Source organism: Sebastes fasciatus, chromosome 12 (assembly GCF_043250625.1).
Source record: "Sebastes fasciatus isolate fSebFas1 chromosome 12, fSebFas1.pri, whole genome shotgun sequence".
Lineage (NCBI taxonomy): Eukaryota > Metazoa > Chordata > Actinopteri > Perciformes > Sebastidae > Sebastes > Sebastes fasciatus.
Genome location: NC_133806.1, coordinates 16,545,088 through 16,560,420, shown reverse-complemented (window position 1 = coordinate 16,560,420; position 15,333 = coordinate 16,545,088). Strand labels below are relative to the sequence as shown.

General features: G+C 43.9%; 1 protein-coding gene across 3 annotated transcripts in view; it reads left to right on the top strand.

Annotated features, from left to right (window-relative positions):
• The window catches only part of efna3b (ephrin-A3b), a 91,204-nt gene that overhangs the window by 61,474 nt on the left and 14,397 nt on the right, over positions 1-15,333 (top strand). The gene's annotated exons all lie outside the window — the stretch shown is intronic.

The following is a 15,333-nucleotide window of genomic DNA, read 5'->3' as shown; positions in this document are numbered from 1 at the left end:
GAGGTAAAAGTCCTTTTCAGTTTGTGCATAGGAAATGTTAGGTGGCTAGCTGCTTGGGTGGGCTTGAAACTACCCTGGTTGAATCATCAGTACAAAAGATGAGCAACAAAAATATCTGGTCAAATGTGCAAGCATTTGCACATAAAATCATCAGGAGAGAAAGTCAATATCCAGCCATCGAGCTTATGATTTAGCTGTGCACGTTGCTAATAGGGAGGTTAATGATCACTGTGTGTTCAGACAGAAATGTTCATCTTTCGGCTGCTCCCGTTTGGTCAAATGCTTGCAGATGTTTCGCATAGGTTTTATGCCGGATGCCCCTCCTGAGGCAACCGCCCCATTCATATCACCTGATGGGGAAACATGCTTTGGTGGTGGGAAGAAACCGGGAGTACCCGGAGCAAACCCACACGGACACGGAGAGAACAGGCAGACTCCACACAGAAAAGCCCTGCTGTGTTCAGACAGAAATGCAAAGTGAATTTTACAGTTGATTCTTTGGCTGTTTGGGGCGAATGAACATAAACGTCCCAAACGATCATGTGAATTACGGTGGACGAAAATTTGCTTCGCTTTCTGTCTAAAACACACTTTTACATCCATCCATCCATCCAGCAGTTTACTTCTACACTCTGGATCAATTTTGGATGAATTTGGCTACTGTGGTGTAGTACTTTGTTGCAACAACGAAGCGTTCTGACTACATGCCTCCTACTGGCATCTTCTCCATAGCAACAGCAGTTGAGACTCATGGATACCAAACACGATTTCTCAGCTGTTGGTGATAATGACATACTATTGTTAAATTATCCAGGACACACTGTATAAGAAATGGGAATTGGCTGTGGAGAAAAATACTCCCCCGCCCAACAGTTCCTCCAACTTTGCACCTCTCCACATAAAGAAGTAAATTATTACACCTGCAGGGAGCAACAAAGATTGAATTTCTCCAACATCTGCCCTCTGCTGTGAAGGTGAAAACAAGGTGGCAGCTGGAAAAATCCCGGAAAGTATGCACACTGCACATTTTGTCCCAACTCTTCATTCTTGCCTCATACTTACAAATAAAAATGAGAGCTTTTCACCGACCGGCCACAGTGTGAACTAACAAGAGAGCGGTGCCCATTAGCAGATTGATGGCGGCTGCACCTGGGCTGACAAGTTTTTTAGAGGAAGTGGGGATGGAGGGATGAGAAAGGAAGGAAGGAAGGAAGGGCTGGAGGAGGAAAGAGATTAGATAAAGACGAAGCCCGTCTTGTAGCTGTCCTGTTTGCGTGTGCTCCTGTCTCTTGTCTGCATGGATGATAGAATATGACGCTGACTTAGTGTCAGGCTCCTCGCTGACACGTACTGTAGTTAGAAAGAGATTAGAGAGATGTGAGAGAAAGGAGGGGAGGAAGAGAGAGAGAGAGAGAGGGATGGAGAGGAAGAGATGAAAGAGGACAGATGCCTCACCCGGTGAAAGTCTGTGTTTTACGTTGTCATTTCTGTAAAATGTGAGTGAATGAGAATTTACTCTTCCTCATCTCCACCCTCTTCATCTCTCACCTTCATTCTCTGTCCATCTCTTCCTCCTTTGTTCTGCTGCTCCGTTAACAGTTTCCCTGACTTTGCTCCGTATCTTTGTGCATTTTGTTGTCGCTTTCCGCAAAACCAAACTGGCCATGAGTTTTCTGATTTACTGTCACTGTGACTTTGACTCTGTCTTTCTCTCTCTATCTGTCGCTCTCTCCTTGTGAGTCTCATATTAAATTTTAATTCCCTGCAGTGGAGGGCCGGGGAGTCTGATAGTGACAGAGCCACGGTAAAGAAAATATAGACTGAGTGACAGCTTGGAGGGGTGGCACGCATGTGTGTGTGTTTGTGTGAGAGGAACAAAGACATATGTTCATGTTTCTCTATGCGTCGACTATTTTCCACTCATGTGACAGCTGTTTGTAATGTATTCAGATTAAGACCAGAACTGTGAAGTGAGCAAATGTACACAAATGTTTAATCTCTCCTCGACTCTTCCCCTAAATGTGAGTCTGCGTGCCCGTCCGTCTGAGCGCGCGCATGCCTTTGCCTGTTATTGCGTGTGCTCCGTCAGCAGAAAGTTGGCACTGAAACTGATAAACCATTATGCACGACGTGGGAGTGCATGTTTATGTGCCATTTTGTGTGTGTACGTGTGCGTGCGAGCCGCCCTGTGTGTGTTGGGTTTAATGATCTTTTTTGATGGTCTGGCGTAGCGGATATTGAGATGGATGGTCCATATGCTCTTTATGGTCCATGCATATTTCATATTCCAGCAGCAAAGCAAAGCAGAGCAGCCATTGCTTATATGGCCAGGATGTTGCACTGGGACGTGGGCTGACTTTATGAGAGCTCATATACACATCCCACCGCTTTGTCCCCTTTGAGTAAACGCCCAAGTACGAATAAATACAACACACTTCATAACACTTCCAGAAAGACACCTATAAACCTTAATGTCGCACACGGAATATCTGATCTTAACCGGACCCGCGTGGCCCGTGTGATTCACCGCTGTTGTCGCTGGTGCGCGTCTGCTTGTCAAAGGACAGTTAAAAGTAATAACCTGCGGTATCTTTATATGAATAAATGCTAACTTTGCTACTTTCCATTCCCATTTATAAAACACAATAGTGATTCAGCCGATACCTTTTTCATTTCCTGTTCTTCTTTGAGAAATACCCCTAGGCTCACAGAAAATGTCTTTTATGCTTCCGGCAGCAGCAGCAGTTTGTTTTTGGAATAAACAGATGAAGAGCTTGAATAGTAAGAATGGAAACCTACAGAAAGTCAAACCTCATCAAAAGAAAGTGCAATGGAAAAAGGTGTTTCATATTTGCTGCAGTATTTCAGTGAAGGGATAATGTTTATTGATCAGTTAGCGCCGAAGATGTTGCCAAAATAATAAAAAAATAAAGGCCTATGTGGATTACCTCTTAAATTAAAGCAGTAAGTCACAGCGAAGCTGCAGCGTGAGCACAGACACATGCTCTACACCCACACACAAACACTGATGGGGTGGAATTGCTTTGTCAAGCCCATGATGCACTTTGTTAGAGGTGGTTTGTCATCTTCCACCGACTCATTTCACATGCACAAATTCACGGAACCGCTTAGGACGTTGGCATCGAGTTTATGTATATGTGAGTGCAACTTGTAAGCATGAAAAAACATTATTTCTGAGCATCTTGAACGTTTCCTTTCCCTTCCCCACACAAGCACACAAGCACGGTCCACATGAATGCACGTTTTGCTGACTGTCTTATGATGATTGACAGGTCGCCGCCACATGGAGAGGCTTATTGACTTCATGAGAGAGAGAGAGAGAGAGAGGGAGGGAGAGGGCGGGGACGGCAGATTGACAGGCCGGTAGAGGAAGACAGAAAGGGAGGGAGAGAGGTGTCGTCGGAGGAGGAGTGAGAGGACGTCAAAAAGATTGAACCTGAAATGAAAAATTGAACGAGAGAGACGGATGGAAGGACACTGATAAGGATGGAGAGACAGAGGAGGGAGTGATAGTGGGGGAGAAAGAGAGAGAGAAAGAAGGGGGGAGGGATGTTCCACTGATAGACTGTCGAGTCTGACAGAGTCTGCTCATGTTCAGTGGAGAGAGGCAGACACATCATGAAATACTGACACCCACAAACACACACACAGATACACAAGCTTGTAGAATCAACAGGATTTAAAGCTTTATGGGCGTAATCGTGTCCTAACAGGTTTTTACTACGGCTCCATTTACTTACATTTTAATTACCACACGAGGATCCAGCATGTGTTCCGTTGTCGCCTGAATTATTCCATTTTCATCATTGTCCTGCTCCATTTTCATGTTTTGTTGTTTGAATGGACTTTCACAGGCTTTGCAGAGCTCTACGTTTCTGACAGGTAATTTACTGGAGTGTGAGGGAGATATCATGCAGCAGGCCGGACTCTGGTAACGTTTCTCGGGCCTAGTTGTGAGGAATAATTGAAGATAGCGGGGCAAAGCTTCACCTGTAAAAGCACAAACTCAAAGTTTCAGTTTCCACTCTGAGCGCGTCACAACAAGTCACTTGTAAGCCTTTTTGTGTGCGGAGTTGAAATCTGGCATTGATAGATTTTTTTTGGCTCATTCATCAGCCAACAAAATCTTTTTGTTTGTGTTATCACGTTGGCCCGTGGAAGGTATCCGCACTGAAACGTCTGTGTCGCGCTCGTCTTTCATGTTCTGCTTTGATAAAGAGTAAAAATAGAAAACTCTCGAGATGAAGTGAGGCTGAACATTGTTGTTTTTTTTTGGAGTGGACGCTTTCATTGTTTTACTCCATTGATTCCACGCAGCAGAATTATTTTTCCTAAATGGATAATTGAGCACTTATCGCTTAGATTAGCATTGTGTCTCAATCTGCATGCTTTAATTTCAGGCCTCTGTGACCGAGTGTATGCGAATGCATTTAATTAATTCTCCACGTCACAGTGCATTAATACAACATCCATAATGCTTGAAATGTTCGAGCGCAATGTCATCTTCTATCTGACAAGAATACCCAGACGCATTTAAACACTTAAAGACTTCATGCTGATGCCTGCTTGTCCTACCAAGTCTGCTATTTATCTCGCTGCCCTTTTGTGTGTGTGTGTGTGTGTGTGTGTGTGTGTGTGTGTGCATGTGAGTTTGTGTGTTTATCCATCTGTCGTACCCTGAGAATAACAGAGCTCCTATTTGCCCTTAAAAGCCAAGTGCTTGCTCTGTTTGCAGTGTGTTTTATCTATTTTCTGAGCAAATTAAAAGGTCGAGAGGTGAATTTTAAGTAGTTACAACTTGTCGTTTGTTTAGTTGATAGAATCATTTCAGAATAATGCTTTTGCAATGACTACGTTTCAGTTTTTCCCCCTTATTCCGAAAAAAGACAATATTCCTACTAAGCGGTTTACATGGCTAATGGAAATTAATATTCCACTAATATTTCCGTTTGCAGCCATGCATACTACGTAACCAGTGGCGGGCTGCGATAATTGCGCATATCCTAAACCTGTTGATATCCAAGTCTTTCATAATGTTTAAAAGTAGGTGTGTTTCTCTGTGTTTCCGACCAGAAATGTGTGCTTTTCTTTTGGGACATGCATCTCTAAGTCAGCCTTTGCAAACTGTTGGCTAGTTAGTTAGTTTGTAGGTTTGTGTACATCGCACAGAGCTGACCGTAAACATGCAAGAGGCCGTGTGTCGCAAAGTTATTACAGTAACAGAATATTGATTCATATTTGATCAGCACTGCTTAGTTTGACCGTTTGATCAGAGTTTGTGAGTGATTGACAGCTGCCTGTTGAACGAACAGCCAATAAGAACGCTCTCTCTCTCTGAAATGACCTGTGATTGGCCAAAGTCTCCCGTCATGGGATTTTTTAAAAGCTGAAAACAGAGCCATGAGGAGGTGCAGAGGTCTAGTTTTCTCTCAGAGCACTTGAATTACAATATGCTGAAAGGTTATTATGGAATTTTTGCCCAACGATGCCAAAAACATTCTGCCTACTGCACGTTTAAATAAAATATTCAGTCCATATTTCACCTTTGGATGTTTCCTCTAATGAAGTCACCGAGCCCTGGGCGTCTACCTGGTCGTACAGTACATGACCAATCCACATTTTGCCTCTAGCCCTTAGTAACACACCCCTTCTCCCCCCGTTTGCTTTTAGCCTTAACTCTTTGTTCCTTTTGCAGCCAAACTGAAACGCAACAGAAAAAAAAAAAACCTCCTCCTGAAAGCGGTGTGAAACAGAATTTGCCACAGTAATAGCCGATGATTTGTGATAATGTGGGCTAGTAATAAGTGGTACTTAATTAGCCATTAGAGAGACAGAGGGGAGATGGTGGATAAAGAGGGGATAGATGGGTTTTCACACAAAGCAATGAACCCCTGTAGCCCCCTGTTTTTTTTTTTGTTGCTACAATAGCTCCATAGCTAGTGCTTCTTCTGTCGTCATGGCGACTAATGTTGAAAGCCAGCTGTGGTTTTGTCTTGGAAGCCCATTAGGCTGGAGCTCAGTTGGCACTCCTCTCTGTCTCGCTTTTCTTTCTGGCTTCGCCTCCTTGGACTCACAATGATGAAAATATCCTCTCGGTGTTTAACTTGTCAGTGATATCGGACATGGGTCATGGGTGCTCTGTTTGAAGTTTCTTTTTTCTTATAGTAGCCAAGTGGGCCACGCACGGCACAGACAAAAAGCAAAGTGAGTTTTAAATAGATTCCTTAAGTAGCTGATATCTTCTATATAATAGATCCGACACACCTCGCAGTTCAAGTATAGGTCAAAGCAAGTACAAGCAGATGAAGCGTTATTTGCAAATAGCATGTGACCGAGGTCTACCTGACGGATGGCACTACCTCTCATTCCACATTGTCCTTCTGTCTGGCAGCCACCGCTTCTTGCCCCGGATCTCTTATTAAATGTGGCTCAGGAGAGGGATCTGAGTAATGTTGTTGTTGTTGTTGTTGAGAACGGTTTATCCCGGCGCTGGAGCTCTCTTTTCCCCGCAGCCCTGATATTCAAGCCTCCAGACCCTGACCCAAACACATCAGTCAGCGGGACATGGGTGCCATGTGACTCGGGCCAGGAAGTGAGGCTGAGGCAGGGAGAATGATTGTTATGCAGCAGATTGATCAGGTTTCACAGGACACCGCCAAACTATCAATCTGTAGGAACTGTACACACACAGACGAGTGTGTGTGTGTGTGTTTTTGTGTGGTTTTTGCGCCGGGCAGGGTCAGGACCAGTGTTGTGTGTTTGGGGCAGCGAACGCGGAGAATCAATAGCTGGGTCAGAGGGTAATGTCTCACTGAGTGCTGAGTCTATACACAGCCATCAGACAGGATCACTATCAATCATGGGAGAGCTTAGGGAACATACACTCTCTTTCTCTTCTCCGTGTGTCTCCTTTGCCTCTGCTGGCCCAGTGTCTGATGGGATCACTATTGCTCATGTAAGGGCTTTGGGAACAGAGACAGCGGGAGATGTAGGGAAACAGAGAGATAGAGCGGGCGCGGGATTGATGGCAGCAAAGTGATAGAATAAGAGGTTGGTATTGGCACATACTCGGTGAATGACACTTGAGAGGTAGAAAGTGCAGAAACCCTTTGGAGCGTAAAATAGGCTGGGTGGGCATGGTTGTGAAATGGACGATAAATTAAAGTTGAAAACAAAATCAATGAACACACAAATTAAGGTAAAGACCACAAGGCCCGGTCTCATTCACAGGTTAAACAACATTTTTCTTAATCGAGGTAGTACACTGTCTTTCCTCCTTCCCGTCCCTGTCGTTCATCCTTTCATCCGCCCACGTCTCTGATCTCCTCTTACGCTCGCCTTTTTTTTTCTTTTGTCTCGTATTCTGCACGTGTTTCGGGCCTCGGCTTCCCACCATCTGTTGTTTAATGCAGTTGTTCATTTTAATTTCCTCACAGCCATCCATCTGCGTGTCATCATGCGTGTTCGGACAAAACCCACACGAAATAAAGCGAGCATGATTGATTGCAAAAAAGAAAAGAAAACACATGCATGTGCGGGTGGACATGCTGGTCGTACACATAATGGGTTAGGAGGAGAGTGCGTCTGTCGAACGTGGCTCTGTGTGAAAGCTCAGTTCAAAGGGCTAATAACGCCCTGCCATTAGGTTTCGTGCTGCCGGAGCACTCTCTCTCTCTCTCTCTCACACCACATAGTCAATATCCACTGGCGGAGAGATGGAGGAAGGGAGGAAGAGAGAGGGAGAGGATGATGGATGAGGATGACGAGGGAGGAGAGGAAAGAGAAAGAGTGCTTAAGAGCTGGAGAGAAGTGAGACAAGAGCAGGAAAATGGAGCAAACGAGGTAGAAGATGTAAGAAAAGGGAGCGATTCGGAGGAACGCTGCTGCTCGTGTTATGGGATCATGTCAGTGCTGCGTGTGAGGCCGCTTGGCAAGAAACCCTGTTAGCTGTAATACTTTGATCAATTACCAATGATGAACCATCGCTCTGCAGGGCACGACTGTGTGTGTGTGTGTGTGTGTGTGTGTGTGTGTGTGTGTGTGTGGCGGCCTTGAGAGAAGGCAGCATATTCCAGTCTGTTGGACACACTCTAGACAGGTATTGATTTCAATGGGGAGAATTTAGAGCCTACTCAACCACTACACCCTATCAGACACACACCCTCAGACGTCCACACACACACACACCTACAGGCATGTTCCTCCAGTATTTTAGGGAGATATGATGGAGGGATGGAGAGGAAAAGAATAAAAAGATGATAAAAAGATAAGGATGGTATTCTTATTCGCCAGCAGTCCCACATGTCAATATCTTCAATGTCAACCAATATTGAATTAGACGGCATATCCACTACGGGGGCATGTATACACACAAAGTTATTTTTTAAACACTCTTGTGTGCATGCTTCCTCAGAAACAGAGAAAGTGAGAAGAAATGGGAGGTAAGGAGACAAAAGAGAGAGGCAGAGCAGAGGGAGTGGGAAGAGGATACAGTAGGAAGGACTCCCGCTTGTGTTTGATGAGGGCCTCATTGATGCTACAGATCTCTGGGAGTCTCCATTCAGCGGGGGAGCCATTCAATTATACCTACCGCTCCGCTGGCTGATTGGAGTCCTCCCGCAACAATGTTAGCATCTCTGCAGCGAACCGAGATGGGATTAAGGATTCAGGCCTCGGGAGGCAGAGTGACTTTTAAGTCCTGATTGGCAATCATTTGTAACATTGCCAGACAAGTTTTAATCCAGCCCAACCTTGTACCCATCAGCAGTGTCTCCTTTGATTTATTTAACCTTGATTTACCTTGGCGTGCATGTTTTTTTTTTTTTGGCAGTTACACACACTTAACACCCTCGCAACCCAGTCAGCCACCCCGGGGTTTTCTACTTTTGATCGTTGAGTAGTCGGACAGAATGAAACACGTGTGTGTCCTGTAGATGGAGATGTTCCATGCTAACATGTTAGCGTTCACCTGTGCTAAATGGCTGTGAGCAGCTAGCATTATCTCTCGCGAGAAAGTCATTGAGAAGCTCAAACATCTCTGTTTGGCTTTTTTTATTTTTTTATATCATACAAGGTTGTGTAAGGGAAGATAATTTAAAAAAAAAAAATAGCTCACTTTCTCACTTTGGTGAATAAAACATGTGGTCATGTCCTGCTTTCCTATACGGTGACCAGACATCCCAGTTTGTCCGGTATTGTCCTGGTTTCAAGCTGGGTGTTCCGAGACCCGACAAATATCTGTAAGACACTCAAATTGTCCTGGTTTTCACCACAATTAAAATAATGATAACAATATTATACTTACTTAGACGTTTAACATGTTCTGTCCCACTCATTAATTCATTTGTATGCACGAGATAAGTATATAGAGAACCAGAACAGCAAACCCCACTGCAGTCTCTCTCTCTGTCAAGACACAGTGTAATTGTGGCTTTACGTGGGAACGGCAGATCTGCTGGTTACATTTTGTGCAAATACCACAGAACCCCCTATGCTTATGCTTATGCACATTAAAAGTTGTCTTAATTATTCTACACAGTTCCTTCTGCTCATCAACAGGCGTGCAGGCAAAACATTGTGAATCCTTTAAAACTTTTCACTCTGCTTAAAACTCCCTCAGGACCGTCCGTTCCTGTCTTTCACCCGGTGTCTCCGTCCTGGCCAAAATGTCATCTGAGCTCCACATTTTAATGATTAATTAATTATGTTAACCATGCATGCATCACGTGTATCATCATGCATGTGCACGTGTGTGCCGGTTCGTCTTAGCTTTCCTTAGTTAGCGGTCCAGCCTTGTTTCCTCTAGCCTTCCCAGTGGGATTTAGACCTTTCTTCTGTGTATTTAGACTCTGCCTAGCATTTTTGGATACCTTTGCCTGCAATGGCGAGGTGAAAACAATACCAGCCACACGCTTTCGTAGTCTACGGGGCACACATGGATGATTTTAGCATCCTCATTGCTTATGTGGTATATTGACCAGTGGGCAACCGCCGTGTCTGAAAAGTGAAGCCAATACGCAAGTGCCTTAAACTTGCATTCGTTCCAATAGCCAGCAGGAGGCGACTCCTCTGGATGCAAAAATAAGGATTATATCTAGAAGGTAACCCACGAGTTGGAAAACTCTCGCGAGATGGTTAAGGCTAGACATTGATCTCGAATAGATAAGGTTAGGATAGGTCATCAGGCAGCAAGTCTCACAAGAGTTCTTGCAAGTTTTTGCCAGATTTTGCAATTTGCGGGTTACCTTCTAGACACGACCAAAAAGGAGTCTGATCGTATAGAAGTCTATGAAAAAATTAGCCTACTTCTCCCTTGATTAATTACCTCAGTAAACATTGTAAACACGAGTTTATGGTCTCAATCGCTAGTTTCAAGTCTTCTTCAATACAGCATGATGTACCATTTAGAATTTAAATACACCATAAAGCAGGGGATGCTTTAGGGCGTAGCTACCTTGTGATTGACAGGTCGCTACCACGGCGTTGTCCAGTCTTGGAGTTGTCCATATTTTTATTTAAGAACTTTTACCCTTTCACAGTGTGTTTTCAGTTCATCAAAGTTAATTATAACCCTTTTTGGTTGCATAAAAATGTCTTATTCGGTGTTCTGTTGTAAAACCAAGATGGCGACGGACAAAATCCCAAAACTTGAGTCTTCAAAACAGCAGTCCACAAACCAATGGGTGACGTCACGGTGACTACGTCCAGTTCTTATATACAGTCTATGATATTGACCAATGTGCTATTGTTGCAGAACCATGGTATGTATCCAGTGTAACACCATGCTATGACTTTGTCATGCCTGAATCAGAAAACTAAACTCACTGGCTTAAATCTTTGAGCTCCCAGTCCGCCTAAACGCCCCCCCCATCTCTACAAAGTCTGCCATCTTACCAACAGAGAACAGCAGAGTAAGCTGCTCCTCCAAGCTCTTGTTACAAAAAGGAATGATTGCTCTTACTGTCAAAGTGTTTTATTGATGTACGGCGCTCCAACAGGCCAGCCAGATAATAGGAAGGCAGGGGGTAACTCTGTGGCATTATATTGCCCACGACTGATTTATATAGGCAACATACTCTCTCTCTCTGCCTCTCTCTCACACTCTCTGATGTGATTTTACAGTAGTGACATTGATCCAGGCCCACTTTGATCTTGCTCTTAGCTGTTGCTCCCTCCCGCTATCACCCCCTCGCTCCCTGGTGGCCAGACTCTGCAGCTTTTAACCCCGACTACCCCTCGTCTCATCCCATAAACCCTCCCATCTTTCTATCCATCCTTCCATCGCCGCGTCCCTCCGGTGGATCAGATATAAGTGTTCTTTTGCTCATCGAAGCCTCCGCCGCGCTCCTCCGAGTTGTGTTGTCAAATGCATCGTCCCGCTCCGTCTCTCGGCTATCAGCTTCAACTAGCCAGGTGTCACGTACGAGGGAGGAAATTAGTGGTGATCCAACACAAAATGAAAGGAAGGCATCAGGAGAGAGCAGAGGAAAGCAACACGTTGTGACATTTTCATAAGCTACTCCACCTCTTACTTTCTGTATCATTGTTTCTCTCCATCTGTCTTTATTTGGAATTTTCAGGGAGCATTACTATCCAATAAACTCCAATATAATAAAAGGGAATAAAAAATCCTCCGATATAGGGCCGCACATTCTGGGATAAAATGAGAATCATGATTTCCTCAGTTGGAGTGGATTTTCCCTCACGATTCTTTGGGAAACCAGTTTTTAAAATTAAATTTATATATTTATTTATTTATTGCATTCTCTTTTGTCTTGAAGCAGACTGAAGGAGGAATATGATGGTGGCTGGTATGGGGCTGTCACACCAACTTTGCACAAAGGAAAGGGCACATTCCCAACAGCCAGTGTATTTCCAACTGCTTCACTTAAACAACTTAAGTCACAGCAAAGTCAGTTCATGGATCTTTCATTCTGTTGTCTAAAAAAAATCTGACATTTGTTTTCGTCATTGTCAAAGAATGGCGTATATTTATTTAATTATCTCTGTACACGTCAGCACATGTACCGTTGTGGTTGAAAACATTAGGAGTAAAACCATGTTGACAACAACTCATGTACTCTGGGACCAAAAGAAAACACCTCTAAAATGGAATATTATACAATGCCTGAGTAATAATTATTACTTTATTTAAAGCTACTACGAGGAACTTTCATTTTGTGTTGATTTTGGCGGTCCCTGTGGACAAAAGCGGCGGTGTTTCCGAGCACCAGAGTCCCTTTAGAAAACCGCTCATTGTACTGCAGCAGTTTCTGACAGTCTGCCCCACACAGTCCTAGTTCTGGTTCTCCAGTGCCTGCTATATGGCCCGGGTCTCCAGCAACATGGTGTCCGTGTTGGCTCCCAGCAGGGAGGAGCCGGATCTGGGTCTGTCCACGGCGAGCTGTTCGCTGCCGGAAGCCCCGCTGGTGTCTGAGCAGAAGGAGTTTCTGGTGAACCTGCGTGCCGTAAATCGTTTCGTCTGATTCCGCAGGGAATCGGACCCAATGACAGGCGTTAAGAATAACTATATGGAAATAGCCAATCTTCTCGCTGATGGTCTTGTTTACTTATGTAGGTCATATAGAGGCATCAGTGTTAAAGTGAGACTATTTCACAACCAGATCAAAGTTCCTTGTAGTAACTTTAAAAGTGACTGTACTTTATGGTGTTGTTGAATTGGACTGCATTACATTTAAACGTCTTTCTAATATTTATGATATTTTTAAACTTAATGACATATGCAAGAGCTACAATTTGCCATATAATATACCGTACCATTCAGTCCAATGAAATGGCATCACAAACAACAGCCTCAAAAACACACTGACATTAGAAATGTACAGTATGAGTAGAGGTCGGTCTCTTCTTATTCTGACACAAATGTTCTGGTTACTGGCCAATACAAAGTTCCAGTCCAATAGCAGGGCTCTTTTTCCAGTGTAAAATCTGAATATCTTACAGTGTGGTGTGGAGCTGATTGGGATCATTCTTCTATCTATCTAATATGAAAGTTTAACAAAACGTAATTTTCAGCTTTAAGTGAAAACATTCCTACACCAACATTCCTCAACTGTATTTAATGTGGAGTGGTCACAACAGGTCGATAACTTGATCTACTAAAAGGTCTGTGTCAGCAATCAACAAGTCAGTCAAAGACTGTAGTATTGGATTACATTATGTTGTACAGGGTTCTCTCTACATTCCTGGTCACTGAATGTACATGTAATGTGTTACTGTATACAAGTAAGCAGAAGTAGGATTAAAAATCATGCTTTTAATACCTTTAATCCGCCAAAACATGCTCTTTTTAACACAAACTCGCTCTTGAGTTGTCTGTTTTCTGATCATCCGCAGCCTGAAACTAAAGCATAATGTGATTTTAAGCAGATTATTGTAACATTCAAGGATTCTCGTGCCTCTTTTACATGATATCGGAGTTCGCTCTTAAGACGCACTTTTGGTAAATCACCCGTTTTATGTGTTTTATGTGTGCACATGTGTGTATGTCAGAGACACACCCCCTAACAATGTCACTCCATCAAACATAAAAGGTTGGCAGGTGAGATGTGTCACATGAAGAGATACGCACACAGACCAAAGCACATGCACACACCCGAATACACACACACACACACATACACGCGGTGGGAATCCTAAAGCAAGCTTTTATCTTTGAGGAGTGATTTACTTTCAGATTACTCAAGATGCTCCGAGTTGCCCTCCCCCTCATTTCTCTCTCTTTCTTTTCTGCCATTATCCCTTCATCTCGGAGAACTTGCTTTTCTTTGGTAGCGTAAAACTCTCCAACCGCCTCCTTTTTTTTTCTGTCTGGCTCTCTCTGCTGCTCTTTTACTCAATTTGCATTCACGCCTCCCTGGTGAAACCAAACTCATCCCTCACTCGTGTTTCTCTCTCTCTTTTTTGCATTCACTATAAATATAGTTCCCTTGAAGCATTTACGCTTTTTTTTCCTACCACTAATACCCTCTGTAGGCTAGTAAATGATGTAATGAGAAAAAAGTGATGAGGAGAGGAGAGAAGGAAGAGAGCAAAGGATGAATGTTGAACAATTAATCTTCCCTTCATGTTAGTCCGAGAGAAAGGGATGAGAGGAGCGGAGAGAAGAGGGAGAAAGACAAATTCAGGAAGGATTTGAAGAGAGCGGGTAAGAAGTGATGGAGAGAGGGAGACATTGGGAACAGTGTTTCGATCTTCATTTAATAATTGAATAATAATCCCCCTTGAGACATGACCTAGAACTGGCAAAGAGGGAGAGAGGCAGCATCAGGCTGAGGATGACACACTGCTGCCCCCTTGTGATTTCATGATGTCACCACTATAACATCTGAGTGTGTGTGTGTGTGTGTGTGCGCTCACATGCTCATCGGCGTGTGTATGATTTACAACTGCAACCTGTCTCTGTCACACAGATATGAGCCCGTGTCTGTGATGGGCAGAAAAAGAGGGGCTTTTGGACGTCAGGAAAGAATCTATTTCACTTTGTCACACAAACTACACACACACACATACACTCCCAGACACAGATTCAGACCTTATCTTCCTGTCAAGACGAGTCTTTTTTGGGGTTGACGCTGATATATGAGCTTTGGGGGGGTTGGGAGGGGGGAGAACGTGGCCGGGACGTTGACGGCTGACGTGAGCGCAACGTTGCGCTCAGGTTGATGTATGAGCACTGGGGTTAGGGGACGACGCCGCGCTGACACCAGGAGAAGGAGCTGTGGCCCTGGGGCCTTCGGTCCATACTGAAGAGCCAGCTCCGCATTCTCTGCATGCAGCAGCCCCGCAGCCACAAATACACGCACACACACACACACACACACACACACACACACACAATCTTACACACACACACACACCTGCTTTGTGTTATTAATAACTCAATAACCCTCAAACAAGGATTTGTTTGACCCCTGGTGAACATTGAAGTTTAAATGAATGCATCGGAAACACACAATGCTGCGTTGTCTTTGCAGTGTGATGTGTGTGAGTGTTGTGTAAAGGCCCAAAAAATTTGCGTATTTAAAAATGTTGCACACATAAATTGGGAATTAAGTAAACAGCATTGATGCTAAATGCGGAACTTCATGCTATGATGAAATAGTGCAGCTACATTATGAGTGTGTGACATTGGAGGAGGTGCTACTTTATGTGAGCATATTCAAATATTAATGCTATTATTCAGTGAATAATACTGGTCCTGATGCAGAAACATTCTCTTAAATCTCTCTTATATTTTCTCCTAATTTTCTGTTAAGAGAAAAAATAAGAGAAGTCAACTCCAGATGCAGA